Source organism: Mastomys coucha, unplaced genomic scaffold (genome assembly GCF_008632895.1).
Source record: "Mastomys coucha isolate ucsf_1 unplaced genomic scaffold, UCSF_Mcou_1 pScaffold7, whole genome shotgun sequence".
Classification (NCBI taxonomy): domain Eukaryota; kingdom Metazoa; phylum Chordata; class Mammalia; order Rodentia; family Muridae; genus Mastomys; species Mastomys coucha.
Genome location: NW_022196913.1, coordinates 91443659 through 91450277, shown reverse-complemented (window position 1 = coordinate 91450277; position 6619 = coordinate 91443659). Strand labels below are relative to the sequence as shown.

Sequence of the window (6619 nt, the reverse complement as noted above, 5' to 3'; positions counted from 1 at the left end):
TTTTTTTTTTTTTTTTTAAGCTTTGAAAGTTACAAAATTTGTTCCTTGAAACAGCTTACTTCTGGATGTTTGCCAGCATGAACCTACTACCTAGACCTGTCAGTTTAAAATGTGTGTGCCTATATTTGGACAGAGAATGTAAATTTAATCCTAGTAAGTGCCTATTCCGAAGGCCATCTTCTCTCCAGTGTAAATGTGTACTTATCAGAATAGAATAAATGTATTCAAAAACAGGAGGATAAATGGCCTTTTATTCAGATTGCTTTTGCACCCCCCCTCACCCCGCCCATAATAGTGAAAGCTTTATTATCAATCACTTCATTTTCTTCCAGCTTTAGATTTGGAGGGCAGAACAGGAAAACATTTGGGGGTCAGTTGTTTTGAATCAAAACAAATCAAGAACTGGCAAAAAATGGTGGTTTCCTGGCTCTTCGCTGATCTGATTGGTGTCATTTCCCCAGCTCGGGAGAGCTGTGTTCACTCATCTTTAGTTTGCTTCTGCAGATTGGTGTTAGTGGGTGATGTAAAAACCCTCTAACAGATGATAAATGGCTGTGAAGTAACCCAGAACTGGAGCCCCCTGACTGCCTTGTCTTGTTCTAGGGATTTCCCCTTCACATTCATCTCTGCTTGACAAGGACAGTCAGGGGTTTTTAGGTGGCTTCCTAGACTGGGGTAGGAAATGTCTGGTGGCCCACTTCCTGTGTCCCGTAGTGGTTCACACATTTGACAAAACCCAGAAAAAAGGCAACAGGGAGGGAAGTTAGGCTTCACTTTGCCATTGAGGCATAATTACATAATAGCGGCATGTAAAAGTGGCGGACTTGGTAATGGAGGAACCACAATTCTGATCAGTGGGCTGAATTTCTGAGAACACCACTACCCAGCACGTCTGTGGCTTTGAAGTCCCTAACTCTGTCTAACCACTCAGTTTGCAAGATTGAAACAAGAAAAATGGTAAGTCTGCAAACCCTAGTCACAAGACAATATTTGGGACAGTGTGCCTGGGATCTCTCAGAGGCACACATACATTCCTTCTTTCCCCACCCCAACATGGTGTCCTTCAGTGGAACTACTACTGGCCTCAACTTGTCTCAGCTTCTGAGTAGGTGCAGTTACAGATGTGTACCTCCCCTCCCCCAATCCCCTGCTCTGTGTCTTCTGAGATGAAGGTGATGAGACAGAGCTTCCGGTTGGGGCATGGAAGCCTGGGTGTATACTGCTAACTTGAAGTGTTGGTTCTTAAAGAGTCCTTGACTTTCTGCACTTGTCCTTTTTCTCTGTAGGAGAGGAGAGTAGGGCACAACAGCTGCTACATAAAGACTGCGTGGAACCAAATATCTCAGTGCACACCTGTGAGGTCTCTACCGAGGGGTTTGAAGCTGGAAGGTCTTAGAGTTCAAGATCATGTATCTAAGGGAATGCAAAACGAAGGTCAACAAAAATAAAGAACGCAAACTCAACCCAATAAATACAAAAACCAAATACACGAACACACATGAAGTCACATTAGGAAATCCCTTCCTGGCTTTGTTTCTTAGATGACATTTCCTCTTATTTATAAATTTGATATAAGAATAACAATAATATTCCTTTACAGTGAATTGTGTTTAGTAGCATCTCATAAAAATCCATCTGGGGTGTGTTCATACACATGGAGCAAGCAAAATTGAGGCTTGAAAAGGCCAGTGACTGGCCCCGAACACCCTTTTGGAGAAGTGGATCTGAGATTGAAGCAAGTTTGCTGTTGGGCAGTAGCTTCTTAGCCAGTGAGACTTACAGAGATGGTTACCAGGTGTTTGCTGAAATCATAAGAGGGTCACTTAGCACAGGTTTAAGGATACAGGCAAGCAGCAGAATAGACAGCTCACTGATGCTTTAGTCAGTGATGAAACAGTCAAGTGGGATGGCCCTTTTGTGTGTCTCCCTTTTCAATAAGCTTGTCACACCCTCTGTTAGGTGACCACCAGCTATGTTTGAAATCACTTCCCCTGGGCAGGGCATTATGTATGCTCTGTGCTCTGTTGGGTGTTAGTATTCTTGTTTAAGACCCTGAGCATTTGCACAGACTGTAGATTACAGATGAAGTGCTTGTGTTTAGCTAGGATGGACAGATGAAATCTGCTGCAGTTATTCTGTTCTTAACTATCTGCTCCTCTGGCCTTCTGGAAACATGGCCGTAGTCATGCATTCTTTCCAGTTGACAAATAGGACGTACTTGCCCAGCAGGGAAATTCTGTGGAAAGAGTGACAAGCTGGGGGTACATTTGAAGCAGGGAAGATGCTGAGCAAATGGGAGCGACAAGGAAACAAGGGGAGAAGTCTAGTGTGGGCAGGTTGCCACCCAAGGAGCAGGGGGTTGAGTATAGAACAGTGTCTTTTTCCTGTGGGGATGCGACCTGTGAGTGTGAACCCTTCACGGAAGGCCATGGGTTTAGAAGGCAGCTCTTCTGTGTGTGCCTGCTCTTTCTCTGGATGTAATTAAGGAGACTTTAGAGAAGGAATCTTGTGCTAAAGCCCAGATAAGAGCCTGAACTTATCTACGTCCCCAAATCCCTAAAGCCGAGTTTGATTTTAATATTTTTCTTTTGGATTTGACTTTGCTGCTGTGGGAAGGGGCAGCAGGTGGGGAGGAGAGAGAGGAGAGTTCCTGGGGAAGTAGAAACCTTTATGGAGACCCATTTTTAATCTCCATGATGGCTCAGTAATGTAAGCCCTGAGAGTTGGCAACGGAAGGAAAACTGCAGGATTAATGGCCTTGTGCCTGGTTCTCTGATACCCTTTAAAAGGCCAGCTAACCAGCTGGCTCCCTCCTGCTCCAAATGCACTCCCGCTCAAATCGCAAGTTGTGTTGTTTTCTTTTGGGCTGATTTTAATTTTCTTCTCTGTTTCTGAATTTTAGCACAGGGAGGGGCAGCGGGGTGGACTTCTCTTGTGTGTGTGTGTGTGTGTGTGTGTGTGTGTCTGGAAGCAGAGATAAAATCCAACATGTCGTCCATTCTTATCATGTTCCAGATACAATGTAAGTACATAGCCCCCTTTACATTTTACAGCATTATTACTTTTCCCACGTGTCTGTTTATGACTCTTAGGAAGCCATGTCATGTGTTGCACAGTGGATCAGTATAGAAGTCTACAGATAGACTGTTGTTGGGATGTACATATGGATTGCTCAGGTCTAAATGACCACCAAAGAAAATTGTTTTGGGTGTGAGTCGAGGTGCTAGGTAGGAAGCAAAAGGATTTGTTTCATTCACTGGTGCAAAGGAGGACATGGTTAGGATTTCCAGTAGGAAACCCTTGAAGTAGGTCAGCAGGCAAGGAAGGAGCAACAGAGAGCCAGGCCTGGAAGAATAAGAGCTCTGCCTATTGCCTATGCTATTCTGGTAGACTTTGAAATGCCAGTCCCCATTAGTTTTCTGGGTAAACATTCTCATTATTTTCTGTCATTTGCATTGTCATTGGAAGGTAGTTATTAACAGTAACATTTTCATATAACACTCAGACCTGGATGGGTCTCAATGATGTCCCTTCATTTTCGCATGATGTTATTGTTTGATTTTCTTTTTTCAATATGAAGCTATTTGGTGTTCTTATTACATGTATATGCTATTGGACCTGCTGTGGGGAGATTGGGCAGGCCCCCTGGAGTGAAGGGTCTTTCTAAACTGACTCTTGCCAATAAGATTCTTGCTAAAGTGAGGTAGTGTAGGGGTGACATGGATGATCAACCAGGGCGTTTGGGAGCCTGGATGAAGTTGACAGGAGGATGGAGTTTTGGCCACTTTCTGAGCCAGAATCACCACAACTGTGTCAAGTAGTGCCCTGTGGCAAAGACTGGCCTGTTTCAGGTGGGCTAAGAGATAGAAGGTACCAGGGATTAGGGGTGAGCTCACATGCTGCCTCTACTGGCCATTTGGCAGCCTGCTGGAATACAGACATTTCAGATGGCTAACTGCTACATCCCACAGAGGTCAGCCTATGTTTCTCGCCTCACAACCCAAATTCCGTTTTCATGTATCAGTCCTCAGTGAATTTCAGGAATATTTTGTTTTCCATGCCATTCTCCCTACAAACTTCCAATATGGCCTTGGCATAGAGCAGGTCTCTCTAGTTGTAATATCATTATTTACTTTGTTCTTGAAGACCTTTGCTTCTGTCCAAATAGCTTATCCATGCTTCATCTGTTGATTGGTTGGAAAATGCTAATGTTTTTCCTTTTTTACCTCATTATACTCATATACTGGTAGAAGCTCTATTGTTCAGTAGAAAGTTCACTTAGAAATCAAATGATGATAAATCTCTGGTTCTAGAAGAAAGATTAAAGAAGGGTATGCAATTTGCCTGTCCATCAACCCACTCTTAATTTCAATACACTTCAATACTCATATAGAAATATAGATTTGTGTGTATGTGTACCTATGTATGTGTCTTCATATATGGGTGTATATTACAGATTTTATGCAGCTGCAATTATTATAGATATTTATTACAGTCATAAATATGCCTACAAAGTGTCTGGAATGTTAGGGAATGAAGCGGGAGACACATTTTCATATGTAGGAAATTGTGATGGTATTTTATAATAATGCATCCAAACCCAAGCTCCTCATTCCTTTCTCTCTTTTGACTCCACCTCCAGCCCACCCTCTGTGTCCTGCAGCTACCCAAAATCTTTTCAGCAGCCTTCTCATCTCAGGGCTTTGTCTTACTTAGAAAGGTTTCTCAGAAACCTTGAGGTCTTAGATTTTTTTTTCATTGTCCACATCCACTTCATCTGCATACCTGGTTGCTATCGATCTTGGGTGTGTCCAGAAGTTAGCCAGTTCTAAACACCTGTGTTGGTACCTCACCCACCCTCACTGTGGTCACCTCCAGCCTGACCACAGCAATAAACTCCCTGTCTTCTCCGTTTCCACACCCCACAAATTCTTTACTACTTAGCTGCCACCAGAGGAATCCTTGTGGAAGATAACCAATTTCCCCTCTTCCCTCTTCTTGGCATTGTCAGTGATGCTCCATCTTCCAGTGATAGCCACATTCGTTACTGTGACTGCTTAGGATCTCACACTCACTTAGGATGATACTCCTGCCTGTCTACTCACAATGCTGGGTAGCTTTACAGGGTCCTGTAGGTTTATGCTGTTTGCTAATACCCTTCTTCCTCTCCGTTCTGTCAGTTGACAAGTGTTTTCCCAGTGATGTGGTTGAACATCTCCTGACCTGAAATACTCGAAAGCAGAAGTGCCGTAGAATATTTGTATAGATTTTGCCAGCTGAGTATCCTTTTCCCCAATATCTGACATTGAAGTATTTTATTTTAGAATTGAGGGCTAGACATGCCTGAGCTGAAGCAGCAGAAGTTGCTTTCTTCCAGTATTTAAAATGGTTTTCTTGGTAATGATTCAGAGATCAAAGGTATCCTGTGAAATACTTAATTTTTCATGCTATGCTTGTTGTATGCATTTCACACCTTGTTGACAGAGAAATGCCTAGTGGTGGCCTCTCTAGTTAGGGGTCCTGGACCCCTTCCTCTGTATGTCCTTGGACAACATTTATTTCAGAGGTTTAGTAAAGATGGGGCCAATTGCAGTATCTTACCTGGATTGCCCTGTGTAAGCAATACTGTACATATAAAATGTACCAGGAATCTATATATTACCTTCTAGATCCTGTGGGAATAGAAAGGGCTTCAGGAGTGTGGGCATGATTGATTGAGAGATGCAAAGGGAATAGCTAAAGGGGAGAGATGATGTTATTGGTCATCTTGGCTTTTGGTTAGGCTGGTACAAAGACGTTCTTTCTCAGACTCACTTAGGATGATGCTCCTGCCTGACTCTTCTTCAGTCTAGATGCAGTTCAGGAGGAGATGCTCTTCTGAAATGGAAATGACCTATGCCAGAAAAGTAAAATACTAAATAAATCCAGTGGCACTCAGTACCATCTCTACTCACAATGCTGGGTAGCTTTTTTTTTTTTTTTTTTTTTTTTTTTTTTTTTTTTTTTTTTTTTTTTTTTTTTTTTTTTTTTTTTTTTTGTGGAGTTCATTTGAAAAGCCTATTTAAATCTGTTGCGTCAGAACAATGATTTTGAATACACCTTCTCTGTTGTCTTGACTTTTCTCCTCAAGCACACTTCTTTAACAAAGGAGCATAGCTTCCAGATTTGTAAACTGCCACCTTATTATCCCATTAGTCAATTACAGCTGCTCAAGAGCAGAGTAAGCGACAGTATGGCAGATTACAGCCATTTATCTGCTGTTCCCATAGCCTTGTTCAGCACGTCATCAAGCTGTTTAAATTCAATGATAGGACTTTTACATGTATTTCAGAGCACTTAACATACCATCAAAATGTTTAGGATAAACCCTGCTGACCTGAACTGGTACTGCCTTCCTCAGCTTTGCATGTGAAGCTGGGTTGGAATCCCGATTAGCAAAACTGATTTCAATCAGGCAACCTGTTTTCAAGAATCCTCTGGAACAGGGATAGCCTGTCCAAGAGGACAAGGCTAGTCCACATATAGCAGTGCAGGTCAAATTTGGGACAGTTACACACACACACACACACACACACACACACACACACACACACACACACACAAAGCAGGATAATGGAGA

General features: G+C 42.6%; 1 protein-coding gene across 1 annotated transcript in view; it reads left to right on the top strand.

Annotated features, from left to right (window-relative positions):
* Ext1 (exostosin glycosyltransferase 1) overlaps window positions 1–6619 on the top strand; it is a 283742-nt gene that overhangs the window by 190218 nt on the left and 86905 nt on the right. The window lies entirely within an intron of this gene.